Below are 19,091 nucleotides of genomic sequence, written 5' to 3'. Positions count from 1 at the left end.
GTATTTCTCTTGTCCAGATGGGATAGGGCAGTGTGCAGTGTGATGGCGATTGCATCGTCACTGGACCTATTGGGGCGGTAAGCAAATTGGAGTGGGTCTAGGGTATCAGGTAGGCTGGAGGTGATATGCTCCTTGCCTCGTCTCTCAAAGCACTTCATGATGACAGAAGTGAATGCACCGGGGCGATAGTCATTTAGTTCAGTTACCTAAGCTTTCTTGGGAACAGGCACAATGGTGGCCATCTTGAAGCATGTGGGGACAACAGACTGGGATAGGGATTGATTGCATATGTCCGTAAACACACCAGCTAGCTTGTCTGTGCATACTCTGGGGACGCGGCTAGGGAAGCGATCTGGGCCGGCAGCCTTGCGAGGGTTAACACGGTTAAATGTTTTACTCACGTTGGCCACGGAGAAGGAGAGCCCACAGGCTTTGGTAGCGGGCCGTGTCAGTGCCACTGTATTGTCCTCAAAGCGATCAAAGAAGTTGTTTAATTTGTCTGGGAGCAAGACATTGATGTCTTGGTTTTCTCCCAGGTTTTCTTCTCGTAATCCATGATTGACTGTAGACTCTGCCACGTACGTCTCGCATTTGAGCCATTGAATTGTGACTCTACTTTGTCTATATACTGACGCTTGCTTGTATGATTGCCTTACAGAGGGAATAGTTGCACTGTTTGTATTCGGTCATGTTTCCAGTCGCCTTGCCCTGATTAAAAGCGGTGGATCGTGCTTTCAGTTTGGCGCGACTGCTGCCATCAATCCACGGTTTCTGGTTAGGAAATGTTTTAATAGTCACAGTGGGTACGACATATCCGATGCACTTGCTAATAAACTCGCTTATCGGGTCATCAATGTTGTTGTCTGAGGCTATTCGGAACATATCCCAGTCCACGTGATCGAAGCAATCCTGAAGCATGGAATCCAATTGGTCAGACCAGCATTGGACGAACCTAAGCACGGGCGTTTCCTGTTTTAGTTTCTGTCTATAGGCTGGGAGCAACAAAATGGAGTCATGGTCAGATGTGCCGAAGGCAGGGCGGGGGAGGGCTTTGTATGCATCGCGGAAGTAGCAATGATCAAGAATGCTAGCAGCCGTGTCGCGCATTTGATATGCTGATAGAATTTAGGAAGTCTCATTCTCAGGTTAGCTTTGTTAAAATCCCCAGCTACAATAAATGCAGCCTCAGGATGTATGGCTTCCAGTTTACATAGAGTCCATTGAAGTTCTTTCTGGGCCGACGAGGTATCTGCTTGGGGAGAATATGCATGGCTGTGATGGTTGTCATTGTCGTGTGTGTAGGTGGCAGGGAAGTCAGGCGCAGGAGAAACCAACTTGCTGTAACTGGAGTAGTTTAATATATTAAAACAAACTCCAAAACCAACGTACATAAAATAAACATGGGTGAACATACCCGTCGCACACCTATACAGAATTACGAACACATAACCACAAACAATCTCCGACAAAGACATGAGGGGAAACAGAGGGTTAAATACACAGCATGTAATTAATGGGATAGGAACCAGGTGTGTAGGAAGACAAGACAAAACCAATGGAAAATTAAAAATGGATCAATGATGGCTAGAAGGCCGGTGACGTCGACCGCCGAGCACCACCCGAACAAGGAGGAGCATCGACTTCGGCAGAAGTCGTGACAGACTATAATCGAAGAGAATTCTCTTGGAAGATAATACGGTCGGCATTTGATTGTAAGGAATTCTAGGTCAGGTGAACAAAAGGACTTAAGTTCCTGTATGTTGTTATGATCACACCACGTCTCGTTAATCATAAGGCATACACCCCCGCCCTTCTTCTTACCAGAGAGATGTTTGTTTCTGTCGGCGCGATGCATGAAGAAACCGGGTGGCTGTACCGACTCTGACAACATTTCCCGAGTGAGCCATGTTTCTGTGAAACAGAGAATGTTACAATCTCTGATGTCTCTCTGGAAGGCAACTCATGCCCTAATTTCATCCACCTTGTTATCTAGAGATTGGACACTGGCGAGTAATATGCTCGGGAGCCAGTGGATGGTGTGCTCACCTTCTGATTCTGACCAGTAGGCCGCTCCGTCTGCCTCTCTTGCGGCGACCGCGTTGTTTTGGGTCGGCCTCTGGGATAAGATCCCATGTCCAGGGTGGAGGTCCGAACAAAGGATCCACTTCAGATAAGACGTACTCCTGGTCGTAATGTTGGTAAGATGTCATCACTTTTATATCCAATAGTTCTTCCCGGCTGTATGTAATAACACTTGAGATTTCCTGGGCTAACAACATAAGAAATAATACATAAAAAAAACAACGAATTACTGCACAGTTTCCTAAGGACCTGAAGCGAGGCGACCATCTCTGTCGGCGCCATCTTGTGCCGACTTTGTGAGGAATAAGAGGCTAAAACAATTGTTTTCACCTCTGTCAGCCTTCTTGGATAAATACAGTATGATAACGTTGATAACGTATGATAACGTCCGACGTTCTAATTTAATGCCATTACCTGTATGCCACTCCCCTTTTCCACTGAGATTCTAATGTGAGGTAAAAACACAAATAAACCAATTATAAGATCACATGAATAAAACATTTCTTTGTGCTGTATTTGTTTGACACGTACCTCTCCTTTACTGTAGATTCAGCTCGAGCTGGAGCGCATGGTGTAGATAAATAATAATGACACATTAAAAGAGAGACAGAACAATAGACATCAGGTCAACATTGATTGATTTGGAAGTTTTTTTTATTTTCAGGCCACACACAAAGCAACAAAAACAACACAAAGAAAGGAGATAGAATGAAACACACATTCTTCATCGTAAATCATAATTGATATTTGCATAGGTGATGTTTAAAGGCTGAATGACTTGAATACTTGTCTTGAGAAACATTTTATGAAAGATGCATAAATAACTACCTCGTTTTATTTCCTTAGATATTTGTCTCTTTCAATCTGCTTCTCTCTCACTCACTCTAAGTGAGTGAGAAAAAAAAGTATTCTACCCTGTTATTACTGTAACTAAGAGACAGAGGGTATGCCATAGATTTGGGACATACAAGTAGGTGCAACATTTGTCTGGAATCCCTCCATGCCCCGTATGGACAGCCCATGCTACACATGTCTAGGGACATGCTAAAGATTAGAGGTGGGGGGGGGGGTCTTTGAGTGTTCTAGTTGTCACTATGATTCAGCTCAGACTTTGATAACTCGTTTGGAGAATGTCAGCATTCTAGCAGGGTCTGTATCTATCTGGTCTGGTCTATCGTAACTGGTCTTCGCCTATAAATCCAGGTTAGATGACATTCAGTGATGGCAAACAAAAAGAGGGGGCATGTATTCTGGCCTTGGAGTCAATAGTGCCTCTCTTTTTCACTTGGGGGCCTACAGAGTAGAGACAGTAGTATACTAGGGGCAGGAGGGGGGAAGGGGCTGTAAGATGGGTAAGGGGCATCAGCATATGATCACATGAGCAGAACTGACAATAACTGTTACAAATATCCCCAAAAAGAGTTAAATAAGCAATTCATATTTACAAAAGAAGGCCTATCATCAATGCTCAAGATATGAACTGAGATCTCCACACATACATTTTTCTTTTTAGATAGCGGCATATTATGAAGCCCCCAAAAATGATAGAGACTTTAATGTATTCTGGTATATTACTCTAAATGGTTTCATCAGTCTTTGAAAACTGAGAAAATGTGCGGTTTATTATCTCTCAATAGTGGGTGATGAATCTTTGCCAAAGGCCCCTAAACCATACATGGTATATAGAGGAGGGAAGGTGGGGGTGGTATGGGATGGGGAGTCATTCCAAGTCATTGAGGAGCTTGGAGAGGAGGTGGAGGGCAACCTTTCTCTCTCCTCTCATCCTGCCTCTCTTTCACCCAAGTTATTTGTATGAATGCTTTGCATCACTACCTTAAACTCACCATTAATCAATCCACCATTTTTATTATTTCTGTAAGCGTGGCGCAGATTGCTAAATAAAAAAGATTTCTGTATGAAGAAAAAGGAAAAATGCAACCATATTCATTGGACCTTAAAATGTTTTGATGGCTTCTCAGAGGCACATTATATTTACATAGGAATGTGTCATTAACGTCAACGGCAAACCAGAAACTATTAAACTAATACAATGCCCAACTGAACAACCTTGAGAATTTGATTAAAGCCATTGTGAGTTTTAAAAATGCTCCATTCTTTGAGTTAAAACAAAAGACTGATGCATTCAGCTCCGGTTATAATTCAGCTGTCAACTTTCATTGATGTATTTGACTTCCGCAGCTAGCATTTACATACTTTATATATAGCAAAGGAGGGATCTATGCAGAGAATTATAATGGAGGTTTGAAACAAACACACCACTGTTTGTGTTTCATTTCAAATTAGCCGCTGTAATTTTCAACAAGACTGCAGGCATTGTTTGCTTGGCAAAGTCATGTGTTTAGAGCATATTTAATTCCTCTATTATTGCTCTGGTTGTAAATGCGTTTTTTTCAGCCAAGTGCTCTTTAACATCAGTGAGTAATCTTCACTCTTAGCTCATCTTTGCCTTGATATTATGGTCCCACCTTTCTGGCCCCAAAAAAAACACACGTTTGCTCATTCATTGTGGTGTATTGTGTGCATGTGGGAATGCCTGCATGCAGGCGTGCAGGTGTGTTTTTGTACGTCGATAAACAGAATGCCTTTAACTAATGTGAGACTGTTCCTACGAAATGTGATATGTTTGTTCCTGTGCGACTCCTCAGTAATGTACTGTTATAGTAATAATATGATAATGTACACTCCTAAATAGGTGTGTGGGGGGGGTGTGTATCATATTCAGCACCTAAATATGTTCTCCCCTAATCATACATGTATTTTCAATATAATTATCACATTTCCGAAATACATAGGGAGATGTTTCAACAAATAGGAGCCATGACAAAATGAGGCCTTATTTGTGTTTCATTATCTGTTTGAACATATTTTACATCCATTGTGAGATATTTAACATTGTTTTATCATACCCTGGAGATATCTTACACACCGATCTAATTAAAGTCACCATTTTGCCCAGTATCCTATTTAAAAAAAATCTATATATTCTATATAATTATGAAATGATGCATTATTTAATATGTAAACCCCAAAGCTCCACGCGTGTTGCGATAATTTTAATCAAAAGAAAATGAATAGAGTCCCTTTTCTTAGTCCTGTTTAGAAGCTTAATTGGAGAATGGAGTAAATCTTGATTATTTTCAGAGTTTCTCCAACCAAAATGAAAAAATGAGAGTGAATTAGTATGAAAGCATGCATGAAATCTAGTTTTAAATCATTTACGAACCGTGTAACAAAGTGACTGTGATTACGCTGACTTAGGCCACCACTTAACAACAAACTGTGTGCCTATGTGTGTGTATCTCTCTCTCCCTGTGTGTGTGTGTGTGTGTGTGTGTGTGTGTGTGTGTGTGTGTGTGTGTGTGTGTGTGTGAGTTGAGTCTGAGCATGTCTGAGCATGCTAACCAAAGAGTCAGTATCATCATTTTTCTAGTGAATATTACATGGAGTCAGCATTGTTGCCAAAGTAGCCCATTAAAATGCAAGCATGTACACTACAGTTCAAAAGTTTAGGGTAGCTTAGAAATGTCATTGTTTTTGTAATAAAAACATTTTTTTTTGTCCATTAAAATAACATCAAATTGATCAGAAATACAATGTAGACATTGTTATGTTGTAAATGATTATTGTAGCTGGAAACAGCAGATTTTTATGGAATATCTACACAGGCGTACAGAGGCCCATTATCAGCAACCATCACTGCTGTGTTCCAATGGCACGTTGTGTTAGCTAATCCAAGTTTATAATTTTAAAAGGGTAATTGATCATTAGAAAACCCTTTTGCAATTATGTCAGCACAGTTGAAAACTATTGGCCTTCTAGGCAGAGTTGCAAAGAAAAAGCCATATCTCAGACTGGCCAATAAAAATAAAATATTAAGATGGGCAAAAGAACACAGACTCCGGACAGAAGAACTCTGCCTAGAAGGCCAGCATTCCGGAGTCGCCTCTACACTGTTGATGTTGAGACTGGTGTTTTGCGGGTACTATTTAATGAAGCTGCCATTTGAGGACTTGTAAGGCGTCTGTTTCTTAAACTAGACACTCTAATGCATTTGTCCTCTTGCTCAGTTGTGCACCAGGGCCTCCCACTCCTATTTCTATTCTGGTTAGAGACAGTTTACGCTGTTCTGTGAAGGGAGTAGTACACAGCGTTGTACGAGATCTTAAGTTTCTTGGCAATTTCTCGCATGGAATAGCCTTCATTTCTCAGACCAGGAATAGACTGACGAGTTTCAGAAGAAAGCTCTTTGTTTCTGGCCATTTTGAGCCTGTAATCGAACCCACAGATGCTGATGCTCCAGTTTCTCAACTAGTCTAAAGAAGGCCAGTTTTATTGCTTCTTTAATCAGTACAACAGTTTTCAGCTGTGCTAACATAATTGCAAAAGGGTTTTCTAATGATCAATTAGCCTTTTAAATTATAAACTTGGATTAGCTAACACAACGTGCCATTGGAACACAGGAGTCATGGTTGCTGATAATGGGCCTCTGTATATCAATGTAGATATTCCATAAAAAAATCTGGCGTTTCCAGTTACAATAGTCATTTACAACATTAACAAAGTCTACAATGTATTTCTGTTATTTGTTATTTTAATTGACCAAAAAAATGTACTTTTCTTTCAAAAAAAATGACATTTCTAAGTGACCCCAAACTTTTGAACGGTAGTGTATATTAAAAGGCAGCTCAGTCTTTTGATGGACATTCGTCAGTTTATGAATACGTGTGCATATTGATTGGCAAAAGGTGACCAGTTTGACACAAATATTTCTGAAAGGGCCTCTGCTATCCCACATGATTTAAAATCCATTTTTAACGACTGTCACTTACATTTCCTTATATAAGACCCCGATGACTCCTGAAAATAATAATAATGAAAATGTCCAGAGTATATTGCATCCAGCGGGCAACATGCAGATATTAGGGTATATATTGATATGCATCTGAGTGGAGGAGGATGGTGGACAAGAAAACCATAATCATGGTCACCAGTTTATTTTCCTTTCATTTCTTCCCCCAAAAAACGAATTTCTCCAAATACAGTAAACTGAGGTAAATCTGAACCTTTCATTAGATTAGTATAACACTGAAGAGATAGCATTAGGGTGTTTAAATTGTTCAGTAGGAGAACAAAGTGGTTTGATGGACGAGCTGAAATCCAAGTTGATATACAGTATATATACACTACCAGTCAAAAGTTTGGACACACCTACTCATTCAAGGGTTTTTCTTTATTTTTACTATTTTCTACATTGTAGAATAATAGTGAAGACATCCAAACACATATGGAATAAGGTAGTAACCAAAAAAGTGTTAAAGAAATGTAAATATATTTATATTTCAGATTCTTCAAAGTAGCCACCCTTTGCCTTGACGACAGCTTTGCACACTCTTGGCATTCTCTCAACCAGCTTCATGAGGTAGTCACCTGGGATACATTTCAATTGACAGGTGTGCCTTGCTAAAAGTTCTTCTTAATGCGTTTGAGCCAATCAGTTGTACATACAGTGCCTTGCAAAAGTATTCATCCACCTTGGATTTTTTTCTATTTGTTGCATTACAACCTGTAATTTAAATACATTTTTATTTGGATTTCATGTAATGGACATACAGAAAATAGTTTCATGTAATGGAAAAAAAACACAAAAATTACTTGTTTCAAAAAATTTCAAAAAATGTAAAATGGAAAAGTGGTGCGTTCATATGTATTCACCCCTTTACTATGAAGCCCCTAAATAAGGTCTGGTGCAACAAATTACCTTCAGAAGTCACACAATTAGTTAAATAAAGTCCACCTGTGAGCAATCTAAGTGTCACATGATCTGTCACATGATCTCAGTATATATACACTTGTTCTGAATGGCCAAAGAGTCTGTAACACCAATAAGCAAGGGCCACCACCAAGCAAGCGGCACCATGCAGACCAAAGAGCTCTCCAAACAGGTCACGGGCAAAGTTGTGGAGAAGTACAGATCATGGTTGGGTTATAAAAAAATATCAGAACCTTTGAACATCCCACGGAGCACCATTAAATCCATTATTAAAAAATTGAAAGAATATGGCATCACAGCAAACCTGCCAAGAGAGGGCTGCCCACCAAAACTCACAGACCAGGCAAGGAGTGCATTAATCAGAGAGGCAACAAAGAGACCAAAGATAAACCTGAAGGAGCTACAAAGCTCCACAGCGGAGATTGGAGTATCTATCCATAGGACCACTTTAATTTTTTTTTTAATATATATATTGTTTTACCTTTATTTAACCAGGCAGGTCAGTTAGGAACAAATTCTTATTTTCAATGACGGCCTAGGAACAGTGTCTTGTTCAGGGGCAGAACGACAGATTTGTACCTTATCAGCTCGGGGATTTGAACTTGCAACCTTTCGATTGCTAGTCCAACGCTTTAAGCCGTACACTCCACAGAGCTGGTCTTTATGGAAGAGTGGCTAGAAAAAGCCATTGCTTCAAGAAAACAATTGGTGTTCGCCAAAAGGCATGTGGGAGACTCCCCAAACATATGGAAGAAGGTACTCCAGATGAGACTAAAATGTAGCTTTTTGGCCCTCAAGGAAAACGCTATGTCTGGTGCAAACCAAACACCTCTCATCACCCCGAGAATACCATCCCCACAGTGAAGCATGGTGGTGGCAGCATCATGCTGTGGGGATGTTTTTCGTCGGCAGGGACTGGGAAACTGGTCAGAATTGAAGGAATGACGGATGGCGCTAAATACAGGGAAATTATTGAGGGAAACCTGTTTCAGTCTTCTAGAGATTTGAGATTGGGACGGAGGTTCACCTTCCAGCAGGACAATGATCTTAAGCATACTGCTAAAGCAACACTCAAGTGGTTTAAGGGGAAAAAATTAAATGTCTTGGAATGGCCTAGTCAAAGCCCAGACCTCAATCCAACTGAGAAACTGTGGTATGACTTAAAGATTGCTGTACACCAGCGGAACCCAACCAACTTGAAGGAGCTGGAGCAGTTTTGCCTTGAAGAATGAGAAAATTCCAGTGGCTCGATGTGCCAAGCTTACCAACAAATGATCATGGTCCAAACACACCAAGACAGTCATGAAGACAACATGACAAAGCCTATTCCCCCACAAAAGATTTGGCATGGGTCCTCAGATCCTCAAAAAGTTCTACAGCTGCACAATCGAGAGCATCCTGACTGGTTGCATCACTGCCTAGTATGGCAACTGCTCGGTATCTGACCACAAGGCACAACAGAGGGTAGTGCATACGGCCCAGTACATCACTGGGGCCAAGCTTCCTGACACCATTCAAGACCTCTATACCAGGCGGTGTCAGAAGAAGGCCCTAAAAATTGTCAAAGAATCCAGCCTTAGTCATAGACTGTCCTCTCTGCTACCGCACGGCAAGCTGTACCGGAGCGTCAAGTCTAGGTCCAAAAGGCTTCTTAACAGCTTCTAAACTCCTAAACAGCATATCAAATGGCTACCCAGACTATTTTCATTGCCCCCCCCCTTTATGCTGCTGCTACTCGCTGTTATTATCTATACACAGTCACTTTAATAACTACCTACATGTACATATTACCTCGACTAACCTGTGTCCCCGTACATTGACTCTGTACCGGTACCCCCTGTATATAGCCTCGCTAATGTTATTTTACTGCTGCTCTTTAATTATTTGTTATTTTTTACTTATCTATTTTTTACTTAACACTTATTTTTCTTTAAACTCCATCGTTACTTAAGGGCTTGTAAGTAAGCATTTCATAATAAGGTTGTATTCGGCGCATGTGACAAATAACATTTGATTTGATTTGGTTGATTTGATCTCCCACTGAATAATAATAAATAGTGTACAAAAAAATATATGAGGGGGAGGGGGGGCGGGGGGGTGTTAGGGAGCTGTTGTTTGAATCGACCCTCAAAGAGTAATTCGATATGAGTGAACATGCATCATAATGCTCAATTATTTTGATAGAGGAGCTTTAATTTAATGCCTGACATAAAAACAGCCTTGTGTCTTGCCTCTGGAAACAGCCCAGTTCAGGAGATGGTTACTGTAAGGCTCTATAGATGTTCCAAACACATCCTCAATTCATCCAGTGAATAATATCCGTACCTATGATGTGTGCTGTGCATTTATTTCCATGTATTAGGCCTACACCCTCAGTGTGTGAGTGTTATCATTACCATAACCACACACACACACACCTCTCCACACTCACTGCACTCAACGGAGGATCAACAGAGATGGACACCCATCCAGCCTCATACTCAAAGCCCTGCCGATCAGCAGACCACACACTGCACCGAACGAGAGACAGGGAGGGAGGGTTGGACACATTGTATTGATATGAGTGAAGCACTTCCTTCTGGTTCTCAGTATTGTTACTGTACAACCCCACATGAACTAGTTAAAAGCACAGCCCAGTGGCCTTCTGGGGATTAGCATCGTTCCGAGAATGGCGTGTGTGCCAAACAGGAAGTGCATCTTGTGTTTTTAATGTGGTTTCCACTGGCATCAATCATTCCGTACAATTAGGCCAATTCCCTCTCAATTTTCTGCCTTGTGAGGAGCACAGCAATGCTGACTGCACAAACAGCTGTCTCTGACCCAGCAGCACACATGTAGACTGTACACCCACGCACGCACTCTCGCTACCATGTAGGGTACACACAGGGAACAGAGAGGCAGGTGTCTTCATGTCATAAGAGGGGGTAGGTGGGTGTGTCTGTCTGCCCTTGGTTCTCTATGGTGTAGTAGGTCAGGGCGTGACTAGGGGGTGATCAGGTATGGTTATTTCTATGTTGGTGCTAATATGGTTCCCAATTAGAGGCAGCTGTTTATCGTTGCCTCTGATTGGGGATCATATTTAGGTAGCTATTTCCCCACCTGTGTTTTGTGGGATATTGATTGATTGTTAGTGTGTTTGGGCACTATGTCCTCACGGTCTTTGTAAGTTTTGTTATTTTGTTTTGTTAGTTTCACTTAAATAAATATGTGGAACTATACTCACGCTGCGCCATGGTCCGCTCATTACCAAGAACGTGACAGAATATCCCACCAAACCAGGACCAAGTAGCATGTTCACCAGGTAAAGGAGTTTTGGACATGGGAAGAAGTGATGGGTGGATGCAAAACCCTTCCTTGGCGGCAGACGGAAGGTAATAATGGAGGACAGCGACGACGCCAGGGTTCGCGGCCACAGAAAGCCCAAGGACAACCCCAAGATTTGTTTTGGGGGGGGCACAAGGGGTGGCCGGTCGAGTCGAGGAGAGGAGAGTGCCAGAGCCCGAATGGCAAACTCTGGAGGAGCGTGTCGTCAGACCACGGCCACCGAAACCCCAAGATTATTTTTTTTTGGGGGGGGCACATGGAGCTGGCAGCTGAGCCGCGAGAAGAGCCAGAGACTGTCAGGGAGGCAATGGAGAAGTTGGGAGAGAGAGAGATGAGAGAGATGTTGTGCAAGTGTGTTCTGCTCAACATTCGACCAGAAGATCTGATTAGCAGTCTGGTGAAACCTGTGTCGGCTCCACGCATCTGGCCTCCAGTGCACCTCCCCAGTCCGGTACGTCCTGTGCCTGCTCCTCACACTCGCCCTGAAGAGCGTGTCACCAGTCTGGTGCAACCTGTGCGGGCCCCACCTCCCCAGTCCGGTACGTCCTGTGCCTGCTCCTCGCACTCGCCCTGAAGAGCGTGTCACCAGTCCAGTGCAACCTGTGCCGGCCCCACGCATCAGGCATCCAGTGCGCCTCCCCAGTCCGGTACGTCCTGTGCCTGCTCCTCGCACTTGCCCTAAAGTGCGCGTCCCCAGTCCGGTACGTCCTGTGCCTGCTCCTTGCACTCGCCCTGAAGTGCGTGTCACCAGTCCAGTGCCACCTGTGCCGGCTCCACGCGTCAGGCCTCCAGTGCGCCTCCCCAGTCCGGTACGTCCTGTGCCTGTTCCTCGCACTCGCCCTGAAGTGCGTGTCCCCAGTCCGGTACGTCCTGTGCCTGCTCCTCGCACTCGCCCTGAAGTGCGTGTCCCCAGTCCGGTACGTCCTGTGCCTATTCCCCACACTCGCCCTGAAGTGCGTGTCCCAAGTCCGGTACGTCCTGTGCCTATTCCCCACACTCTCCCTGAAGTGCGTGTCACCAGTCCTGTGCCACCTGTACTGGCTCCACGCACTAGGCCTCCAGTGCGCATTCACAGTCCAGAGCTTCCGGCGATGGTTCCCAGTCCAGAGCTTCCGGCGACGGTTCCCAGTCCAGAGCTTCCAGCGACGGTCCACGGTCCGGAACCTCCAGCGACGGTCCACGGTCCGGAACCTCCAGCGACGGTCCACAGTCCGGAACCTCCAGCGACGGTCCACAGTCCGGAACCTCCAGCGGCGGTCCACGGTCCGGGACCTCCTGCGACGGTCCACGGTCCGGAACCTCCTGCGACGGTCCACGGTCCGGAACCTCCAGCAACGGTCCACGGTCCAAACCTCCAGCTCCTCCTTAGAGGCAGCTGTTTATCGTTGCCTTTGACTGGGGATCATATTTAGGTAGCTATTTCCCCACCTGTGTTTTGTGAGATATTTATTGATTGTTAGTGTGTTTGGGCACTATGTCCTCACGGTCTTTGTAAGTTTTGTTGTTTTGTTAGTTTCATGCTGCGCCTTGGTCCGCTCACTTCCAAGAACGTGACACTGTCCTCTTTTATTCTGTCTCTTTTTGAACAGTGCCCACCTTTTCTCTTCCTCCCACCGCCTCTTCGGCCTCAAGTGGCATTTGTTTTCCATGGCAACCAGATTAAATTAGGTGACTGATTATAGCTTATTAACACCAAACGCTGTTAGTATATTCTTATAATTTTGTATGTAAACACTTTCCCCTTGTAGCTCTCTTTTACTGGAAATTGCTTTGTACAGAGCAGGAGGCCTGAAGCTTAGTCATAATAAAAATATAATTATGAAATAGACAATAGCCACTCAGAGATCCCCCCCACCCCCCCTCTCGCTGCCTCTCTGAAATGGGTAAGAGCTGTTCAAACTTCAGGTACAGCCAACCCCTAGTAATGAACAATAAAAATGCAAACCACCTCTTTTTCCCTGATTCTAACTAATAAACCCACTAGAATTAACATTCTCACTTGATGTAATGAGGTGTGGGGGTTTGGACTTTAGCACTTGATATTGACTACTGTAGCCTTTAGCCTCACTTTGCATCTAATACAGTACTCCAGGTCAAAGTGATTATTTCCTTGTTGTGTGGAGATATACGTAATTAGTATTAAAATTAAGCATTTTATTGATGCTCGGTGGTGTATTATTACAAGTGCTGCATCCAAAAGGCCTGTTCCCACTCCCTCCCTACCTCCCCTTGCCTCTCTGCTCTCACTGATAGCAAGATATGTTTAGAAGATACCAATTATACACACCCTCAAATCAGCTTTATCATACAGGGGCTGTTTTATGTGGAGTCCCACTGGTTTTAGCACAGTTACCGTAGAATATAGCCCATTTAAAAGCAAGAACCCAAAAAAGAGATGAGGGAAAAAAATAGTGGAGCTGCAGGCCAGAAGAATATGAGCAGGTGCAGAAAGTAAAAATTACTGCTATAAACAAGGCTAGTCCTCATAATTTATCATTAATCTGGCTGCCTCTGCTCACAGGTTTCATCTTATTTTGCATGCTGATGTCCATGTCATATTTCTTATCAGGGATTTGTTTAGGCTTTTATCCTTGCACTGTCTCTACACTTACATCAGGAATTACTGCAATGGCACCGGTTGGGGGGGGAAAGGGGGTGTGTGTTTGTCATGGAACCCATGATGAAAAATGAAACTGTCATATTGACACAAGCAACTGAATAAAACACAACAGTAAACACTATCCAGGTTATCGCACAATACCAAAAACCGCACAAAAGAACTTAAAATCAGCGGATCTTTGAAACACAGATCAAATCAAAATCACATTTTATTTGTTACATGCTTTGTAAATAAGAGGTCTTGACTAACAGTGAAATGCTTACTTACGGGCCCTTCCCAACAATGCAGAGAGAAAAATGACAAAATAAAAACACAAGGAATAAATACACAATGAGTAATGATAACTTGGCTATACGCATGGGGTACCAGTACTGAGTCGATGTGCAGGGATAGAGGTAATTGAGGTAGATACTGTATGTACACATACAGTTGAAGTCGGAAGTTAACATACACTTATGTTGTAGTCATTAAAACTAGTTTTTCAACCACAAAAGAAATCAGCCAAGATCTCAGAAAAAAATTGTAGACCTCCACAAGTCTGGTTCATCCTTGGGAGTAATTTCCAAACGCCTGAAGGTACCACGTTCATCTGTCCTCTGGTCTGATGAAACAAAAATATAACTGTTTGGCCATAATGACCATCGTTATGTTTGGAGGAAAAAGGGGGAGGCTTGCAAGCCGAAGAACACCATCCCAACTGTGAAGCACAGGGGTGGCAGCATCATGTTGTGGGAGTGCTTTGCTGCAGGAGGGACTGGTGCACTTCACAAAATAGATGGCATCATGCATGCTCAGCCCACTCCTGTACTCCCTGTTCACCCATGACTGCATGGCCATGCACGCCTCCAACTCAATCATCAAGTTTGTACTTGACAAAACAGTAGCAGGCTTGATCACCAACAACAATGAGACAGCCTATAGGGAGGAGGTGAGGGCACTCGGAAAGTGGTGTCAGGAAAACAACCTCTCACTTAACGTCAACAAAAAAAAGGAGATGATCGTGGACTTCAGGAAACAGCAGAGGGAGTACCCCCCTATCCACATCGATGGGACAGCAGTGGAGAGGGTAAAACATTTTAAGTTCCTCTGTGTACACATCACGGACAAACTGAAATGGTCCACCCACACAGACAGTGTGGTGAAGAAGGCTCAACAGCGCCTCTTCAACCTCAGGAGAATGAATAAATTTGGCCTGTCACCTAAATGCCTCACAAACTTTTACAGATGCACAATTGAGAGCATTCTGTCGGGCTGTATCACCGCCTGGTACGGCAACTGCAATGCCCACAAACGCAGGGCTACCCAGAGGGTGGTGCGGTCTGTACAACGTATCACCGGGGGCAAACTACCTGGACCTCCAGGACACCTACAGCACCCGATGTCACAGGAAGGCCAAAAAGATCATCAAGGACAACAACCACCCGAGCCACTGCCTGTTCACCCTGCTACCATCCAGAAGGCGAGGTCAGTACAGGTGCATCAAAGCTGGGACAGAGAGACTGAAAAATTGCTTCTATCTCAAGGCCATCAGAATGTTAAACAGCCATCACTAACACAGAGAGGCTGCTGCCTACATATAGACTTGAAATCATGGATCACTAGTCACTTTAATAATGCCACTTTAATAATGCTTACATATCTTGCATTACTCATCTCGTATGTATATACTGTATTTTATATAATCTATTGTATCTTGCCGGTCATTGCTCATACATATATTTATATGTATATATTCTTATTGTGTATTAGGTATTTGTTGTGGAATTGTTAGATTACTTGTTAGATATTGCTGCACTGTCGGAACAAGAAGCACAAGCATTTCGCTACACTCACAATAACGTCTGCTAACCATGTGTACGTGACCAATAACATTTTATTTGATTTGATTTGCAGACGTGCTGTATCTTGGCTTGGGCACACACACATGGTTATCTACAGCATCTTGCACCTTTCTGTCAATACAGTAGTGGGCATTTAGGTTGGTCTTGTGGATAGAGCTTTGACTATAGATGTAGAGTCTATCACCTGAACACTGTTGTTATTCTTATGTTGGGATCATTCATGTGAAATATGCACTTGATTGAAACTGGTATTCTGCACATAGCAGTGATTTCTAGTACAGTGTTGGACCCCTGCTGACCTACAGTTGAAGTCGGAAGTTTACATACACCTTAGCCAAATAAATTTAAACTCAGCTTTTCACAATTCCTGACATTTAATCCTAGTAAAAATTCCCTGTCTTAGGTCAGTTAGGATCACCACTTTATTTTAAGAATGTGAAATGTCAGAATAATAGTAGAGAGATGATTTATTTCAGCTTTTATTACTTTCTTCACATTCCCAGTGGCTCAGAAGTTTACATGCACTCAATAAGTATTTGGTAGCATTGCCTTTAAATTGTTTATCTTGCGTCAAACATTTCGGGTAGCCTTCCACAAGCTTCCCACAATAAGTTGGGTGAATTTTGGCCCATTCCTCCTGACAGAGCTGGTGTAACTGAGTCAGGTATGTAGGCCTCCATGCTCGCACAGGCTTTTTCAGTTCTGCCCACAAATTTGCTATAGGATTGAGGTCAGGGCTTTGTGATGGCCACTCCAATACCTTGACTTTGTTGTCCTTAAGGATAGGGGGCAGTATTGACAATTTTGGAAAAAATATGTGCCCATATTAAACTGCCTCCTACTCAAACTCAGAAGCTAGGATATGCATATTATTAGTAGATTTGGATAGAAAACACACCACTTGAATGGTGTCTGTGAGTATAACAGAACTCATATGGCAAGCAAAAACCTGAGAGAATCCTACCAGGAAGTGGAAATCTGGATGCATGTGCTCTCTTCAAGTCGTTTCCTATTGAATACACAGTGACGTAGTAATAATTGTGCCCTTCCTACGGCTTCCACTAGATGTCAACAGTCTATACAAAGTTGTTTGAAGCGTCTACGATGAACAGAGACCGAATGAGAAGGAGGGGAAGTTGTTGAGGCAGGGGATGACATCACTTCTTGGCGCGCGTTCATGAGAGTGGATCCTCCATTCCAAAACCTTTTTCAAGACACAGGAACCGTCCGGTTGAAATATTACTGAATCTTCACGTTCTGAAGGCCCTAAAGATTGATGTTTTACAACGTTTGACATGTTTGAATGAACGTAAATACAACTTTTTTTTACTTTTCGTCGTGACATCGTCCGTGCGCTTCCCACATTTGGAGTAGCTTGCTGAACGCGAGAACAACAAGGAGTTATTTGGACATAAATTATGGACTTTATCGAACAAAACAACATTTGTTGTGGACCTGGGATTCCTGGAAGTGCGTTCTGATGAAGATCATCAAAGGTAAGGGAATATTTCTAATGCAATGTATGATTTTAGATGACTCCAAGATGGCGGCTATCTGTATAGCCTAGTGTATTTTTCTGAGCTCAGTACTCAGATTATTGCAAAGTGTGCTTTCCTCGTGAAGCTTTTTTGAAATCTTTCATAGCGTTTGCATAAAAGAGATGTTCATCTATAATTCTTTGAATGACAGTTTAATTTTGTATCAATGTTTATGACAAGTGTTTTTGTAAATTGTGGCGCTGGTCCACCGGCAGTATTTGAGGGAAAATATTTTCTGAACGTCACGCGCCAATGTAAAATGCTGTTTTTATATATAAATATGAACTTTACCGAACAAAAAAATGCATGTATTGTGTAACATGATGTCCTAGGAGTGTCATCTGATGAAGATCGTCAAAGGTTAGTGCTGCATTTAGCTGTGTTATGGGTATTTGTGATGCATGCTAGTTGCTTGGAAAATGGCTGTGTGGTTATTTTTGTCGATGTACTCTACTAACATAATCTAATGTTTTGCTTTCACTGTAAAGCCTTTTTGAAATCCGACAACATGGTTCGATTCAGGAGAAGTGTATATAAAATGGTGTAAAATAGTCCTATGTTTGAGAAATAGAAATTATTAGATTTGGTTATGAATATGGCGCTCTGATTTTTTCACTGGTTGTTGATCCCGCTAACGGGATTGGAGCGGCAAGAGGTTTTAAGCCATTTTGCCACAACTTTGGAAGTATGCTTGGGGTCATTGTACATTTGGAAGACCCATTTGCGACCAACCTTTAACTTCCTGACTGATGTCTTGAGATGTTGCTTCAATATATCCACATAATTTTCCCACCTCATGATGCCATCTATTTTGTGAAGTGCAGGAGTTCCTCCTGCAGCAAAGCACCCCACAACATGATGCTGCCACCCCCGTGCTTCGCGGTTGGGATGGTGTTCTTCGGCTTGCACGCCTCCCCCTTTTTCCTCCAAACATAACGATGGTCATTATGGCCAAACAGTTCTATTTTTGTTTCATCAGACCAAAGGACATTTTTCCAAAAAGTACAATCTTTGTCCCCATGTGCAGTTGCAAACCGTAGTCTGACTTTTTTATGGCGGTTTTGGAGCAGTGGCTTCTTCCTTGCTGAGCGGCCTTTCAGGTTATGTCCATATAGGACTCGTTTTACTGTGAATATGGATACTTTTGTACCTGTTTCCGCCAGCATCTTCACAAGGTCCTTTGCTGTTGTTCTGGGATTGATTTGCACTTTTAAACACCAAAGTACGTTCATATCTAGGAGACAGAACGCGTCTCCTTCCTGAGCGGTATGACGGCTGCGTGGTCCCATGGTGTTTATACTTGAGCACTATTGTTTGTACAGATGAACGTGGTACCTTCAGGCATTTGGAAATTGCTCCCAAGGATGAACCAGACTTGTGGAGGTCTACAATTTTTCTATTTTAGGTCTTGGTGATTTCTTTTGATTTTCCCATGATGTCAAGCAAAGAGGCACTGAGTTTGAAGGTAGGCCTTGAAATACATCCACAGATGTATGTGGAATTTTCTGGAATTTTCCAAGCTGTTTAAAAGCACAGTCAACTTAGTGTATGTGAACTTCTGACCCACTGGAATTGTGATACAGTGAATTATAAGTGAAATAATCTGTCTGTAAACAACTGTTGGAAAGATTACTTGAGTCCTGCACAAACTAGATGACCTAACCGACTTGCCAAAACTATAGTTTGTTAACAAGAAATGTATGGAGTGGTTGAAAAATGAGTTTTAATGAGTCCAACCTGTGTATGTAAACTTCCGACTTCAACTGTACATACTGTACCTGTATGTCAGTCAAGGAAGATCCTTATCGGCAATATTAGCATTATGTACATTTATCAGTCCTATTCCTCTTCAGCTTACTCTATATTACACCCTTAATTAATCAATACATTTTTAT

The sequence above is a fragment of the Salmo salar genome, chromosome ssa11 (assembly GCF_905237065.1).
Source record: "Salmo salar chromosome ssa11, Ssal_v3.1, whole genome shotgun sequence".
In the NCBI taxonomy this organism is placed as follows: domain Eukaryota; kingdom Metazoa; phylum Chordata; class Actinopteri; order Salmoniformes; family Salmonidae; genus Salmo; species Salmo salar.
The sequence above is the reverse complement of the archived record's forward strand: the minus strand, read 5'-3'. Positions refer to the sequence as shown.